The 19,407-nt window shown below is 47.2% G+C and overlaps 1 protein-coding gene across 1 annotated transcript in view; it reads right to left on the bottom strand.

The window, feature by feature from the left end:
- APBB1 (amyloid beta precursor protein binding family B member 1) overlaps positions 1–17,586 on the bottom strand; it is a 121,654-nt gene extending 104,068 nt beyond the window's left edge. The window contains exons 1-2 of the mRNA XM_063950771.1: positions 17,481–17,586; positions 15,376–15,421 (exon numbers count right to left, since the gene is read on the bottom strand). The gene's annotated coding sequence lies outside the window, so the exon portion shown is untranslated. The remainder of the gene's footprint in view (positions 1–15,375; positions 15,422–17,480) is intronic.
- Between the last annotated feature and the right edge of the window lie 1,821 nt (positions 17,587–19,407).

Here is a 19,407-nt window from a genome sequence, read left to right as displayed (position 1 = left end):
CTTTATACACCCGGGTTACTACTAGTGCAAGCTACTTTATACACCCGGGATACTACTAATGCAAGCTACTTTATACACCCGGGTTACTACTAGTGCAAGCTACTTTATACACCCGGGTTACTACTAGTGCGAGTTACTGTATACACCCGGGATAATACTAGTGCAAGCTACTGTATACACCCGGGTTACTACTTGTGCAAGCTACTGTAAACACCGGGATACTGCTAGTGCAAGCTACTGTATACACCCGGGATACTACTAGTGCGAGTTACTGTATACACCCGGGATCCTACTAGTGCAAGCTACTGTATACACCCGGGATACTACTAGTGCAAGCTACTGTATACACCCAGGGTACTACTAATGCAAGCTACTGTATACACCCAGGATACTACTAGTGCAAGCTACTGTATACACCCGGGATCCTACTAGTGCAAGCTACTGTATACACCCGGGATACTACTAATGCAAGCTACTTTATACACCCGGGTTACTACTAGTGCGAGTTACTGTATACACCCGGGATACTACTAGTGCAAGCTACTGTATACACCCGGGATACTACTAATGCAAGCTACTTTATACACCCGGGTTACTACTAGTGCGAGTTACTGTATACACCCGGGATACTACTAGTGCAAGCTACTGTATACACCCGGGATACTACTAGTGCAAGCTACTGTATACACCCAGGGTACTACTAGTGCAAGTTACTGTATACACCCGGGATAATACTAGTGCAAGCTACTGTATACACCCGGGATACTACTAGTGCAAGCTACTTTATACACCCGGGATACTACTAGTGCGAGTTACTGTATACACCCGGGATACTACTAGTGCAAGCTACTGTATACACCCAGGGTACTACTAGTGCAAGTTACTGTATACACCCGGGATAATACTAGTGCAAGCTACTGTATACACCCGGGATACTACTAGTGCAAGCTACTGTATACACCCGGGATACTACTAGTGCAAGCTACTGTATACACCCGGGATACTACTAGTGCAAGCTACTGTATACACCCGGGATACTACTAGTGCGAGGTACTGTATACACCCGGGATACTACAAGTGCAAGCTACTGTATACACCCGGGATACTACTAGTGCGAGGTACTGTATACACACGGGATACTACAAGTGCAAGCTACTGTATACACCCGGGATACTACTAGTGCAAGCTACTGTATACACCCGGGATACTACTAGTGCAAGCTACAGTATACACCCGGGTTACTACTAGTGCAAGCTACTGTATACACCCAGGGTACTACTAATGCAAGCTACTTTATACACCCGGGATACTACTAGTGCAAGCTACTGTATACACCCGGGATACTACTAGTGCAAGCTACTGTATACACCCGGGTTACTACTAGTGCAAGCTACTGTATACACCCGGGTTACTACTAGTGCAAGCTACTGTATACACCCGGGTTACTACTAGTGCGAGTTACTGTATACACCCAGGGTATTACTAATGCAAGCTACTTTATACACCCGGGTTACTACTAGTGCGAGTTACTGTATACACCCGGGATAATACTAGTGCAAGCTACTGTATACACACGGGTCACTACTAGTGCGAGGTACTGTATACACCCGGGATACTACTACTGCGAGGTACTGTATACACCCGGGATACTACTAGTGCAAGCTACTGTATACACCCGGGATACTACTAGTGCGAGTTACTGTATACACCCGGGATACTACTAGTGCAAGCTACTGTATACACCCGGGATACTACTAGTGCAAGCTACTGTATACACCCGGGATACTACTAGTGCGAGTTACTGTATACACCCGGGATACTACTAGTGCAAGCTACTGTATACACCCGGGATACTACTAGTGCAAGCTACTGTATACACCCGGGATACTACTAGTGCAAGCTACTGTATACACCCGGGATACTACTAGTGCAAGCTACTGTATACACCCGGGTTACTACTAGTGCAAGCTACTGTATACACCCAGGGTACTACTAATGCAAGCTACTTTATACACCCGGGATACTACTAGTGCAAGCTACTGTATACACCCGGGATACTACTAGTGCGAGGTACTGTATACACCCGGGATACTACTAGTGCAAGCTACTGTATACACCCGGGTTACTACTAGTGCAAGCTACTGTATACACCCGGGTTACTACTTGTGCAAGCTACTGTATACACCCGGGTTACTACTAGTGCAAGCTACTGTATACACCCAGGGTACTACTAATGCAAGCTACTTTATACACCCGGGTTACTACTAGTGCGAGCTACTGTATACACCCGGGATACTACTAGTGCAAGCTACTGTATACACCCGGGATACTACTAGTGCAAGCTACTTTATACACCCGGGTTACTACTAGTGCAAGCTACTTTATACACCCGGGATACTACTAATGCAAGCTACTTTATACACCCGGGTTACTACTAGTGCAAGCTACTTTATACACCCGGGTTACTACTAGTGCGAGTTACTGTATACACCCGGGATAATACTAGTGCAAGCTACTGTATACACCCGGGATACTACTAGTGCAAGCTACTTTATACACCCGGGTTACTACTAGTGCAAGCTACTTTATACACCCGGGATACTACTAATGCAAGCTACTTTATACACCCGGGTTACTACTAGTGCAAGCTACTTTATACACCCGGGTTACTACTAGTGCGAGTTACTGTATACACCCGGGATAATACTAGTGCAAGCTACTGTATACACCCGGGTTACTACTTGTGCAAGCTACTGTAAACACCGGGATACTGCTAGTGCAAGCTACTGTATACACCCGGGATACTACTAGTGCGAGTTACTGTATACACCCGGGATCCTACTAGTGCAAGCTACTGTATACACCCGGGATACTACTAGTGCAAGCTACTGTATACACCCGGGATACTACTAATGCAAGCTACTGTATACACCCAGGATACTACTAGTGCAAGCTACTGTATACACCCGGGATCCTACTAGTGCAAGCTACTGTATACACCCGGGATACTACTAATGCAAGCTACTTTATACACCCGGGTTACTACTAGTGCGAGTTACTGTATACACCCGGGATACTACTAGTGCAAGCTACTGTATACACCCGGGATACTACTAATGCAAGCTACTTTATACACCCGGGTTACTACTAGTGCGAGTTACTGTATACACCCGGGATACTACTAGTGCAAGCTACTGTATACACCCGGGATACTACTAGTGCAAGCTACTGTATACACCCAGGGTACTACTAGTGCAAGTTACTGTATACACCCGGGATAATACTAGTGCAAGCTACTGTATACACCCGGGATACTACTAGTGCAAGCTACTGTATACACCCGGGATACTACTAGTGCGAGTTACTGTATACACCCGGGATACTACTAGTGCAAGTTACTGTATACACCCGGGATACTACTAGTGCAAGCTACTGTATACACCCAGGGTACTACTAGTGCAAGTTACTGTATACACCCGGGATAATACTAGTGCAAGCTACTGTATACACCCGGGATACTACTAGTGCAAGCTACTGTATACACCCGGGATACTACTAGTGCAAGCTACTGTATACACCCGGGATACTACTAGTGCAAGCTACTGTATACACCCGGGATACTACTAGTGCGAGGTACTGTATACACCCGGGATACTACAAGTGCAAGCTACTGTATACACCCGGGATACTACTAGTGCGAGGTACTGTATACACCCGGGATACTACAAGTGCAAGCTACTGTATACACCCGGGATACTACTAGTGCGAGGTACTGTATATACACGGGATACTACAAGTGCAAGCTACTGTATACACCCGGGATACTACTAGTGCAAGCTACTGTATACACCCGGGATACTACTAGTGCAAGCTACTGTATACACCCGGGATACTACTAGTGCAAGCTACTGTATACACCCGGGATACTACTAGTGCAAGCTACTGTATACACCCGGGTTACTACTAGTGCGAGTTACTGTATACACCCGGGATACTACTAGTGCAAGCTACTGTATACACCCGGGATACTACTAGTGCAAGCTACTGTATACACCCGGGATACTACTAGTGCAAGCTACTGTATACACCCGGGATACTACTAGTGCAAGCTACTGTATACACCCGGGTTACTACTAGTGCAAGCTACTGTATACACCCGGGTTACTACTAGTGCAAGCTACTGTATACACCCGGGTTACTACTTGTGCAAGCTACTGTATACACCCGGGTTACTACTAGTGCAAGCTACTGTATACACCCGGGTTACTACTAGTGCGAGGTACTGTATACACCCGGGATACTACTAGTGCGAGGTACTGTATACACCCGGGATACTACTAGTGCAAGCTACTGTATACACCCGGGATACTACTAGTGCGAGGTACTGTATACACACGGGTCACTACTAGTGCGAGGTACTGTATACACCCGGGATACTACTAGTGCAAGCTACTGTATACACCCGGGATACTACAAGTGCAAGCTACTGTATACACCCGGGATACTACTAGTGCGAGGTACTGTATACACCCGGGATACTACTAGTGCGAGTTACTGTATACACACGGGTCACTACTAGTGCGAGGTACTGTATACACCCGGGATACTACTAGTGCGAGGTACTGTATACACCCGGGATACTACTAGTGCAAGCTACTGTATACACCCGGGATACTACTAGTGCGAGGTACTGTATACACCCGGGATACTACTAGTGCAAGCTACTGTATACACCCGGGATACTACTAGTGCAAGTTACTGTATACACCCGGGATACTACTAGTGCAAGCTACTGTATACACCCGGGATACTACTAGTGCGAGTTACTGTATACACCCGGGATACTACTAGTGCAAGCTACTGTATACACCCGGGATACTACTAGTGCGAGTTACTGTATACACCCGGGATACTACTAGTGCAAGCTACTGTATACACCCGGGTTACTACTAATGCAAGCTACTGTATACACCCGGGATACTACTAGTGCAAGCTACTGTATACACCCGGGATACTACTAGTGCAAGCTACTGTATACACCCGGGTTACTACTAGTGCGAGCTACTGTATACACCCAGGGTACTACTAATGCAAGCTACTGTATACACCCGGGATACTACTAGTGCGAGCTACTGTATACACCCGGGATACTACTAGTGCAAGCTACTGTATACACCCGGGATACTACTAGTGCGAGCTACTGTATACACCCGGGATACTACTAGTGCAAGTTACTGTATACACCCGGGATACTACTAGTGCAAGTTACTGTATACACCCGGGATACTACTAGTGCGAGGTACTGTATACACCCGGGATACTACTAGTGCAAGCTACTGTATACACCCGGGATACTACTAGTGCAAGCTACTGTAGACGCTTCCAAGCCACACAGCATACTCTGAGCTCCCAGTCTCCGCCAGCGAGTGCACCTTCTCACTACACCCGGCGCCAGCGGCTGATGCTTCCGAGTATTTTACCGGACCTAGGATAGTCCGTTTTGGAAAATGCGCTTCACCGACTATTCCACCCCACACACCGAGGGGAAAGAGGTCATAGAGCTGTGCAGCCTGACCACGGGATACTCCCACGAGACCGCCGGTGGTTTCCATCAAGAAGCCAGTAAGAGATTGCTATTGAGCTCCCGCACAAGCACTTTCATACAAATCCCGGTCTCATTACAGCTCAGTTCTCACCACCATATGCTCAAAGGAAAAGCCATAGAGTGGAATTAAATACGAACTATTCCTAAACCATTTGTTGGATTTAACTAATTAATTTTTCCAAAGTGATTACTGGGAGAGGAGACTTTAAAAACATCTGTATGCCGAGGGATTCCCTCTCCTTTATTTACCAACCAATCAGAATTTACCGATTGCCCTTTTTGGAGACTGTGTTTTAAACTCTATGTTACTTTGTCAAAACATTCAGAGACACCTCTCAGCTGGCTGTAACTACAATAATCACATCACTACATTTATACCTCTCAGCTGTCTGTAACTACAACAATCACATCGCTACATTTATACCTCTCAGCTGGCTGTAACTACAACAATCACATCGCTACATTTATACCTCTCAGCTGGCTGTAACTACAACAATCACATCGCTACGTTTATACCTCTCAGCTGGCTGTAACTACAACAATCACATTGCTACATTTATACCTCTCAGCTGGCTGTAACTACAACAATCACATCGCTACATTTATACCTCTCAGCTGGCTGTAACTACAACAATCACATCGCTACATTTATACCTCTCAGCTGGCTGTAACTACAACAATCACATCGCTACATTTATACCTCTCAGCTGGCTGTAACTACAACAATCACATCGCTACGTTTATACCTCTCAGCTGGCTGTAACTACAACAATCACATTGCTACATTTATACCTCTCAGCTGGCTGTAACTACAACAATCACATCGCTACATTTATACCTCTCAGCTGGCTGTAACTACAACAATCACATCGCTACATTTATACCTCTCAGCTGGCTGTAACTACAACAATCACATCGCTACATTTATACCTCTCAGCTGGCTGTAACTACAACAATCACATTGCTACATGTGTTACCTCTCAGCCGGCTGTAACTACAACAATCACATGGCTACATTTATACCTCTCAGCCGGCTGTAACTACAACAATCACATCACTACATTTATACCTCTCAGCCGGCTGTAACTACAACAATCACATCGCTACATTTATACCTCTCAGCTGGCTGTAACTGCAACAATCACATCACTACATTTATACCTCTCAGCCGGCTGTAACTACAACAATCACATCGCTACATTTATACCTCTCAGCTGGCTGTAACTACAACAATCACATTGCTACATGTGTTACCTCTCAGCTGGCTGTAACTACAACAATCACATCGCTACATTTATACCTCTCAGCTGGCTGTAACTACAACAATCACATCGCTACATTTATACCTCTCAGCTGGCTGTAACTACAACAATCACATTGCTACATGTGTTACCTCTCAGCCGGCTGTAACTACAACAATCACATGGCTACATTTATACCTCTCAGCCGGCTGTAACTACAACAATCACATCACTACATTTATACCTCTCAGCCGGCTGTAACTACAACAATCACATCGCTACATTTATACCTCTCAGCTGGCTGTAACTGCAACAATCACATCACTACATTTATACCTCTCAGCCGGCTGTAACTACAACAATCACATCGCTACATTTATACCTCTCAGCTGGCTGTAACTACAACAATCACATTGCTACATGTGTTACCTCTCAGCCGGCTGTAACTACAACAATCACATCGCTACATTTATACCTCTCAGCCGGCTGTAACTACAACAATCACATCGCTACATTTATACCTCTCAGCCGGCTGTAACTACAACAATCACATCGCTACATTTATACCTCTCAGCTGGCTGTAAATACAACAATCACATCGCTACATTTATACCTCTCAGCTGGCTGTAACTACAACAATCACATCACTACATGTGTTACCTCTCAGCCGGCTGTAACTACAACAATCACATCACTACATGTGTTACCTCTCAGCCGGCTGTAACTACAACAATCACATCACTACATGTGTTACCTCTCAGCCGGCTGTAACTACAACAATCACATCGCTACATGTGTTACCTCTCAGCCGGCTGTAACTACAACAATCACATCACTACATGTGTTACCTCTCAGCTGGCTGTAACTACAACAATCACATCACTACATGTGTTACCTCTCAGCCGGCTGTAGTATCACATCTGTAGTATCACATCGCTACATTTATACCTCTCAGTTGGCTGTAACTACAACAATCACATCGCTACATTTATACCTCTCAGCCGGCTGTAACTACAACAATCACATCGCTACATTTATACCTCTCAGCTGGCTGTAACTACAACAATCACATCACTACATTTGTTACCTCTCTGGCTGTAACTACAACAATCACATCGCTACATTTATACCTCTCAGCCGGCTGTAACTACAACAATCACATCGCTACATTTATACCTCTCAGCCGGCTGTAACTACAACAATCACATCACTACATGTGTTACCTCTCAGCCGGCTGTAACTACAACAATCAAATTGCTACATGTGTTACCTCTCAGCCGGCTGTAACTACAACAATCACATTGCTACATGTGTTACCTCTCAGCCGGCTGTAACTGCAACAATCACATTGCTACATGTGTTACCTCTCAGCTGGCTGTAACTACAACAATCACATTGCTACATGTGTTACCTCTCAGCTGGCTGTAACTACAACAATCACATGGCTACATTTATACCTCTCAGCCGGCTGTAACTACAACAATCACATCGCTACATTTATACCTCTCAGCCGGCTGTAACTACAACAATCACATCGCTACATTTATACCTCTCAGCTGGCTGTAACTACAACAATCACATTGCTACATGTGTTACCTCTCAGCCGGCTGTAACTACAACAATCACATCGCTACATTTATACCTCTCAGCTGTCTGTAACTACAACAATCACATTGCTACATTTATACCTCTCAGCTGTCTGTAACTACAACAATCACATTGCTACATGTGTTACCTCTCAGCCGGCTGTAACTACAACAATCACATCGCTACATTTATACCTCTCAGCTGTCTGTAACTACAACAATCACATTGCTACATGTGTTACCTCTCAGCCGGCTGTAACTACAACAATCACATCGCTACATTTATACCTCTCAGCCGGCTGTAACTACAACAATCACATCACTACATTTATACCTCTCAGCCGGCTGTAACTGCAACAATCACATCGCTACATTTATACCTCTCACCTGGCTGTAACTACACCAATCACATCGCTACATTTATACCTCTCAGCTGGCTGTAACTACAGCAATCACATCGCTACATTTGTTACCTCTCTGGCTGTGACTACAACAATCACATCGCTACGTTTATACCTCTCAGCTGGCTGTAACTACACCAATCACATCGCTACATTTATACCTCTCAGCCGGCTGTAACTACAACAATCACATCGCTACATTTATACCTCTCAGCTGGCTGTAACTACAACAACCACATCGCTACGTTTATACCTCTCAGCCGGCTGTAACTACAACAATCACATGGCTACATTTATACCTCTCAGCTGGCTGTAATTACAACAATCACATCGCTACATTTATACCTCTCAGCTGGCTGTAACTACAACAATCACATGGCTACATTTATACCTCTCAGCTGGCTGTAATTACAACAATCACATCGCTACATTTATACCTCTCAGCCGGCTGTAACTACAACAATCACATTGCTACATGTGTTACCTCTCAGCCGGCTGTAACTGCAACAATCACATCGCTACATTTATACCTCTCAGCTGGCTGTAACTACAACAATCACATCACTACATGTGTTACCTCTCATCTGGCTGTAACTACAACAATCACATCACTACATTTATACCTCTCAGCTGTCTGTAACTACAACACTCACATCGCTACATTTATACCTCTCAGCTGTCTGTAACTACAACAATCACATCGCTACATTTATACCTCTCAGCCGGCTGTAACTACAACAATCACATCGCTACATTTATACCTCTCATCTGGCTGTAAATACAACAATCACATCACTACATTTATACCTCTCATCTGGCTGTAACTACAACAATCACATCGCTACATTTATACCTCTCAGCTGGCTGTAACTACAACAATCACATCACTACATTTATACCTCTCAGCTGACTGTAACTAGAACACTCACATCGCTACGTTTCTACCTCTCAGCCGGCTGTAACTACAACAATCACATGGCTACATTTATACCTCTCAGCTGGCTGTAACTACAACAATCACATCACTACATTTATACCTCTCAGCTGGCTGTAACTACAACAATCACATCGCTACATTTATACCTCTCAGCTGGGTGTAACTACGACAATCACATCGCTACATTTCTACCTCTCAGCTGGCTGTAACTACAACAATCACATCACTACATTTATACCTCTCAGCTGGCTGTAACTACAACAATCACATCGCTACATTTATACCTCTCAGCTGGGTGTAACTACGACAATCACATCGCTACATTTATACCTCTCAGCTGTCTGTAACTACAACAATCACATCGCTACATTTATACCTCTCAGCTGTCTGTAACTACAACAATCACATCACTACATTTATACCTCTCAGCTGTCTGTAACTACAACAATCACATCACTACATTTATACCTCTCAGCTGGCTGTAACTACAACAATCACATCACTACATTTATACCTCTCAGCTGGGTGTAACTACGACAATCACATCGCTACGTTTATACCTCTCAGCTGGCTGTAACTACAACAATCACATCGCTACATTTATACCTCTCAGCTGTCTGTAACTACAACAATCACATCGCTACATTTATACCTCTCAGCTGGCTGTAACTACAACAATCACATCGCTACATTTATACCTCTCAGCTGTCTGTAACTAGAACACTCACATCGCTACATTTATACCTCTCAGCTGGCTGTAACTACAACAATCACATCGCTACATTTATACCTCTCAGCTGTCTGTAACTACAACAATCACATCGCTACATTTATACCTCTCAGCCGGCTGTAACTACAACAATCACATCGCTACATTTATACCTCTCAGCTGGCTGTAACTACAACAATCACATCACTACATGTGTTACCTCTCAGCTGTCTGTAACTACAACAATCACATCGCTACATTTATACCTCTAAGCTGGCTGTAACTACAACAATCACATCACTACATTTATACCTCTCAGCTGTCTGTAACTACAACAATCACATCACATGGCTGTCTGTAACTACAACAATCACATCGCTACATTTATACCTCTCAGCCGGCTGTAACTACAACAATCACATCGCTACATTTATACCTCTCAGCTGGCTGTAACTACAACAATCACATCTAGTGTTCATTCTAGCACCCTGCACCTTTCCAATCCTGTGCAGTTCCTCTCTCCTGCCTGGGGTGTCGCTCTCTGCTCTGGTGCTTCTCGGCACACACAGGTCTGTATCACAGCACTGAGTAACAGATCAGAGTGTGCTGAGTAGCACCACAGCAGAGAGTGACACCACAGGCAGGAAAGAGGAACTACATGGATTTTGAAAGGTGCAGGGTGCTGGAATGAACACTACACATCGCTACATTTATACCTCTCAGCTGGCTGTAACTACAACAATCACATCGCTACATTTATACCTCTCAGCTGTCTGTAACTAGAACAATCACATCACTACATGTGTTACCTCTCAGCTGGCTGTAACTACAACAATCACATCGCTACGTTTATACCTCTCAGTTGGCTGTAACTACAACAATCACATCGCTACATTTATACCTCTCAGCTGTCTGTAACTACAACAATCACATCGCTACGTTTATACCTCTCATCTGGCTGTAAATACAACAATCACATCGCTACATTTATACCTCTCAGCTGGCTGTAACTACAACAATCACATCGCTACATTTATACCTCTCAGCTGGGTGTAACTACGACAATCACATCACTACATTTATACCTCTCAGCTGGGTGTAACTACGACAATCACATCGCTACATTTATACCTCTCAGCTGTCTGTAACTAGAACACTCACATCGCTACATTTATACCTCTCAGCTGGCTGTAACTACAACAATCACATCGCTACATTTATACCTCTCAGCTGTCTGTAACTACAACAATCACATCGCTACATTTATACCTCTCAGCCGGCTGTAACTACAACAATCACATCGCTACATTTATACCTCTCAGCCGGCTGTAACTACAACAATCACATCACTACATTTATACCTCTCAGCTGGGTGTAACTACGACAATCACATCGCTACATTTATACCTCTCAGCTGTCTGTAACTAGAACACTCACATCGCTACATTTATACCTCTCATCTGGCTGTAACTACAACAATCACATCGCTACATTTATACCTGTCAGCTGGCTGTAACTACAACAATCACATCGCTACATTTATACCTCTCAGCTGGCTCTAACTACAACAATAACATCGCTACATTTATACCTCTCATCTGGCTGTAACTACAATCACATCGCTACATTTATACCTCTCAGCTGGCTGTAACTACAACAATCACATCGCTACATTTATACCTCTCAGCTGGCTGTAACTACAACAATCACATCGCTACATTTATACCTCTCAGCTGGCTGTAACTACAACAATCACATCGCTACATTTATACCTCTCAGCTGGCTGTAACTACAACAATCACATCGCTACGTTTATACCTCTCAGCCGGCTGTAACTACAACAATCACATCGCTACGTTTATACCTCTCAGCTGGGTGTAACTACGACAATCACATCGCTACATTTATACCTCTCAGCTGGCTGTAACTACAACAATCACATCGCTACATTTATACCTCTCAGCTGGCTGTAACTACAACAATCACATTGCTACATTTATACCTCTCAGCTGGCTGTAACTACAACAATCACATCGCTACATTTATACCTCTCAGCTGGCTGTAACTACAACAATCACATCGCTACGTTTATACCTCTCAGCCGGCTGTAACTACAACAATCACATCGCTACGTTTATACCTCTCAGCTGGGTGTAACTACGACAATCACATCGCTACGTTTATACCTCTCAGCTGGCTGTAAATACAACAATCACATCGCTACATTTGTTTCATTATTTGGGACTGTTTCCAAAACAAGCAACATTGTATTTAATGAACGGAATGCGAGAGCAAAAGTATCAGTGTGCTAGAATCATTCTGGTTTTAAGGCGGATCCTTCATACTTATCTAAACTGCAGCCGTCTAATGATTTATTTCTATGTATGCTTTTATTGTGTAATATATATGTATATTTTGTGAGAAACGTTTCTTAATGTGCAATTTCATTTTATTTGTGATATGTGATTTTTTTTTTACATTAAAAATAATATTTTTAATGAAAATTTCCTCACGGACAGCACTCATTTTCACTTCTTTATTGACTATACAGACTCTGTATACAGACTCAGTCACACATACTATACAAGTTCTGTTCCGTATACAGACTCAGTCACACACCCTATATACGTTCTGTTCTGCATACAGACTCAGTCACACACTATACAAGTTGTTCTGCTCCGTATATAGACTGTCACACACACTATACACGTTCTGTTCTGCTCCGTCTATAGACTCAGTCACACACACTATACAAGTTCTGATCTGCTCCGTATATAGACTCAGTCACACACACTATACAAGTTCTGTTCTGCTCCGTACACAGACTCAGTCACACACCTTATACACGTTCTGTTCTGCTCCGTATACAGACTCAGTCACACACACACTATACAAGTTCTGTTCTGCTCTGTATAGACTCAGTCACACACAGTATACATGTTCTGCTCCGTATATAGACTCATTCACACACACTATACACATTCTGTTCTGCTCCATATACAGACGCAGTCACACACACTATACAAGTTCTGTTCTGCTCCGTATATAGACTCAGTCACACACACTATACACATTCTGTTCTGCTCCGTATATAGACTCAGTCACACACACTATACAAGTTCTGTTCTGCTCTGTATACAGTCTCAGTCACACACAGTATACAATTTCTGTTCTGCTCTGTATACAGACTCAGTCACACACACTATACAAGTTCTGTTCTGCTCCGTATACAGACTCAGTCACACACACTATACAAGTTCTGTTCTGCGCTGTATACAGTCTCAGTCACACACACTATACACGTTCTGTTCAGCTCTGTATATAGACTCAGTCACACACACAATATACAAGTTCTGTTCTGCTCTGTATACAGACTCAGTCACACACACTATACAAGTTCTGTTCTGCTCCGTATACAGACTCAGTCACACACACTATACAAGTTCTGTTCTGTATACAGTCTCAGTCACACACACTATACACATTCTGTTCTGCTCTGTATATAGACTCAGTCACACACACTATACAAGTTCTGTTCTGCTCCGTATACAGACTCAGTCACACACACTATACAAGTTCTGTTCTGTATACAGTCTCAGTCACACACACTATACAAGTTCTGTTCTGCTCCGTATATAGACTCAGTCACACACATCTCCCTCACTGCAGCCAGCACCAGTGTCTCTCCCCAGTCCCCTATACTCGCATCCAGTCGCTCAGCTAGGCCTGTAACCACCTCCTCCACAACACCTGCCCTGTCCTCACTCAGGAGGTAGCTGTGGTGAAAACATCTGCTGCCGCGTCTACCACAGTAATCTCCTCACTGGCCTATCACTCGCCTACCTCGCCTTGTCACAGTCCCTCCACTCGCCCACCTCTCCCTGTCACAGTCCCTCCACTCGCCCACCTCGCCCTGTCACAGTCCATGATGAATGCGGTGGCCAGACTAATCCGCTTCTCCTGCCACGCCACAGCCCCCTACTCACAGATCACCATCTCCTACAGCATCTAACTGCCTACCCCCTTCTTACACCGCCGACCTCATCACACAATATTACCCTGCTGCTGCAGTACAGTCTGCTTCTGGCCTCTGCCTTTCCACCCCATCAATTACCTCCTCACTTCTCCCGACGTCTCCTTTACCACACCCCACCAGTCTCCCAGCTAGACCTTCCCATATCTGCCTCTCCCTAATCTCACCACCCCCTTTACAGCAGAACGTAGGCTCTCACAAGCGCGGCCCTCTCTACCCCATGCGTCCTGTCCTTGTTATATACACTGCGCAGTGGTGTTATATCACGTACAATATATACTCAGCAGGAGAGTAATCGTAGGTTCCGGGTGTCCTGTACCCTCACTACTGCAGCAATCCAAGGAAAGTAAATCTTCCCCAACCACTAAATTAAAGAGATTGACAAACCCTGGTAATAACCCTCTCATACCGACCACCAAACCTACAGTATGTCCCCCCCCCCCCATCATTAATGAGCACACAGTGGTGCAGATGTAGTAACCTGGAGAAGGCATAAGGAAGTGATTAACCAGTGATATGTGCAAGGTGATAAACGCACCAGCCAATCAGCTCCAATATGTATATTAACAGTTAGGATCTGATTGGCTGGTGCCTTTATCATCTTGCACATATCACTGGTTTATCACTTCCTTATGCCTTCTCCAGGTTAATACATCTGCCCCGTTCTATGGAGCCGCACAGGAAAATGATTCTGCACTGCTGAACAGAATGCATGGGCTTATCTCTGATGTAACAGCAGCACATTATATTACACCCCCTGAATGTGCTAAATGGGGATAAGAACCTTATGTAGCTAACAGACCCCCAGCTTCTCTCCATGACCCCTAGCTGCAGTTCCTCCCCAGCAAGATGCATTACTGTACCTGGGATTTTTGGAGGAAGCCAACCATTCTCCGCCAAGGCAGAATCCTGTAACAAAAACAAATAATTTATATAATATCTGCATTATACAGTCACACAATACAGGCCGCTGGAGCCACTCCCGTCATTTATAGGACAGTGACCTCATGGAGCCCAAGCCAGTAAGAGGAGTCACTGGAGCTGCTGTGTATGAATCCAACCAAATCCACACCAGGGACACAGACATACAGACTGCAAGTCCGTCAGTCACACCCTGCCTGCTCAGCTGCAGAACCTGCTGCAGAGGCTTTTACCATGGACAGAGAGGACAGCATTCCCTCAAGTGGGGGACAAGAGAGACCCCACATCCTCTCAGCGCAAGGGTACACAGCATAGACAATATGAGATAGCGATAGACAATTACACGCCTTGTACACATGCAGCTGTAGCCTGGATTTCTGCAAGTGTGAAAGGAGACAGCCTGGGACTAAGTATCAGGTCCACGCCCCTCCTCCCGACCAGCGTCATGGAGCGGAGACCCGGCAAACTCCCAGGTCACATGTCTGAAAGCGGCATTAGCGTCTTGCAGACACCGGTCACTTCAGGGCGGGAGTCACCAATGCCTCAATGCTGAAGGATCATTCACACCTGAGCCCTGGGATTGGAGACTATGTATTCTGAGGCGTCCTGCAGTATTGTGCACCAATCCTCTACCAGGCACCACATAAATGGGGATACAGGTCCCCTGTGGGAGAACATCCCAAATGCAAACAGAGGAAGAGTTCCCCCCGTGTAGACACAGAACAGGAGGTCCCCAACCCCAGGGTACTCATAAAGAAGGCAGATAGCACATGGCATACATATACAGGAGAGGAGGATCCCCGCACCAGATGTATATATACAGAGGAGGTCGCCCCATCCCAGGTGTACCCACACAGGGGATGTAACCCGACCCCGGGTGCACCCACACAGAGGAGGACCCCCACCCCGGCTGTACACACACAGAGGAGGACCACCACCCCGGCTGTACACACACAGAGGAGGACCCCCCACCCCGGCTGTACACACACAGAGGAGGACCCCCCACCCCGGCTGTACACACACAGAGGAGGACCCCCCACCCCGGGTGCACCCACACAGAGGAGGACCCCCCACCCCGGCTGTACACACACAGAGGAGGACCCCCACCCCGGGTGTACACACACAGAGGAGGACCCCCACCCCGGGTGTATATACACAGAGGAGGACCCCCCACCCCGGGTGTATATACACAGAGGAGGACCCCCCCACCCCGGGTGCACCCACACAGAGGAGGACCCCCACCCCGGGTGTATATACATACAGGAGGACCCCCCAACCCGGGTGTATATACACAGAGGAGGACCCCCCCACCCCGGGTGTATACACACAGAGGAGGACCCCCCACCCCGGGTGTACACACAGAGAGGAGGACCCCCCACCCCGGGTGTACACACACAGAGGAGGACCCCCACCCCGGGTGTACACACACAGAGGAGGACCCCCACCCCGGGTGTACACACACAGAGGAGGACCCCCCACCCCGGGTGTACACACACAGAGGAGGACCCCCCACCCCGGGTGTACACACACACAGGAGGACCCCCCACCCCGGGTGTATATACACAGAGGAGGACCCCCCCACCCCGGGTGTATACACACAGAGGAGGACCGCCCACCCCGGGTGTATACACACAGAGGAGGACCCCCCACCCAGGGTGTACACACACAGAGGAGGACCCCCCACCCCGGGTGTATATACACAGAGGAGGACCCCCCCACCCCAGGTGTATACACACAGAGGAGGACCCCCCACCCCGGGTGTATATACACAGAGGAGGACCCCCCCACCCCGGGTGTATACACACAGAGGAGGACCGCCCCACCCCGGGTGTATACACACAGAGGAGGACCGCCCACCCCGGGTGTACACACACAGAGGAGGACCCCCCACCCCGGGTGTATATACACAGAGGAGGACCCCCCCACCCCGGGTGTACACACAGAGAGGAGGACCCCCACCCCGGGTGTACACACAGAGAGAAGGACCACCCCACCCCGGGTGTACATATACAGGGGAGGACCCGGTAATCTCTCGGTCTGGCATCACCTGAGCACTTCCGCTTTCCCCGGTGGTCCCGTTATCTCTCTACGGTGCAAATCCTGAATAACGTTCCACCACTTCCGGTTGCTGATGACGCACTTCCGGAGAAACAACCGAGGACGCCATATTGAGAAGGTCACGTTGTATTCCTGACTATTGTATCTGGTTACCAGCCCGTCAATGTGACGGCTCGCCGGGCGCCATCTAGTGGCCGCAACACGCACAGCACTTCACTCACTGAGGAGCAGCGTTATATATTATCTATATTATCTATATTATATTATATTATCACACCCTCCAACGTGACCCGCTCCATCAGGTACACAATGCTCTGCTCCTGGCCTTCTCCCCCAATACCAGTTACAGGGGTGCAGCACAGTCCAACATTCATCTAGTGGGGCCGCACCCTCTGCCACCCCAACTCTGCCACCCCCAAACACTGCCACCCCAAACACTGCCACCCCCAAACACTACCCCAAACACTGCACTGCCACCCCAGACACTGCCACCCCAGACACTGCCACCCCAAACACTACCCCAAACACTGCCACCCCAACACTGCCACCTTAAACACTGCCACCCCAAACACTGCCACCCCAGACACTGCCACTCCAGACACAACCACCCCCAAACACTACCCCAAACACTGCACTGCCACCTCAAACACTGCCACCCCAGACACTGCCACCCCCAAACACTACCCCAAACACTGCCACCCCAACACTGCCACCTTAAACACTGCCACCCCAACACTGCCACCTTAAACACTGCCACCCCAACACTGCCACCCCAAACACTGCCACCCAAACACAGCCACCCCAGACACAACCACCCCCAAACACTACCCCAAACACTGCACTGCCACCCCAACACTGTCACCCCAAACACTGCCCCAGACACAGCCACCCCAGACACAACCACCCCCAAACACTACCCCAAACACTGCACTGCCACCCCAACACTGTCACCACAAACACTGCCACCCAAACACAGCCACCCCAGACACTGCCACCCCCAAACACTACCCCAAACACTGCACTGCCACCCCAGACACAACCACCCCCAAACACTACCCCAAACACTGCACTGCCACCCCAACACTGCCACCCAAAACACTGCCACCCCAAACACAGCCACCCCAGACACAACCACCCCCAAACACTACCCCAAACACTGCACTGCCACCCCAACACTGTCACCCCAGACAATGCACTGCCACCCCAAACACATCCCCAGACACAGCCACCCCCAAACACTACCCCAAACACTGCACTGCCACCCCAACACTGCCACCCCAGACAATGCACTGCCACCCCAAACACTGCCAGCCCAGACACAACCACCCCAGACACTGCCACCCCAGACACAACCACCCCCAAACACTACCCCAAACACTGCACTGCCACCCCAACACTGCCACCCCAAACACAGCCACCCCCAAACACTACCCCAAACACTGCACTGCCACCCCAGACAATGCACTGCCACCCCAAACACTGCCCCAGACACAACCACCCCCAAACACTGCACTGCCACCCCAACACTGTCACCCCAGACAATGCACTGCCACCCCAAACAGCCACCCCAGACACAACCACCCCCAAACACTACCCCAAACACTGCACTGCCACACCAACACTGTCACCCCAGACAATGCACTGCCACCCCAAACACTACCCCAGACACAGCCACCCCCAAACACTACCCCAAACACTGCACTGCCACCCCAAACACAGCCACCCCAGACACAACCACCCCCAAACACTGCACTGCCACCCCAATACTGTCACCCCAGACAATGCACTGCCACCCCAAACAGCCACCCCCAAACACTACCCCAAACACTGCACTGCCACCCCAAACACTGCCCCAGACACAGCCACCCCCAAACACTACCCCAAACACTGCACTGCCACCCCAAACACAGCCACCC

Source organism: Pseudophryne corroboree, chromosome 2 (genome assembly GCF_028390025.1).
Source record: "Pseudophryne corroboree isolate aPseCor3 chromosome 2, aPseCor3.hap2, whole genome shotgun sequence".
Taxonomy (NCBI): domain Eukaryota; kingdom Metazoa; phylum Chordata; class Amphibia; order Anura; family Myobatrachidae; genus Pseudophryne; species Pseudophryne corroboree.
Note: the sequence above shows the minus strand (reverse complement) of the source record. Positions and strands in the feature narration are given on the sequence as shown.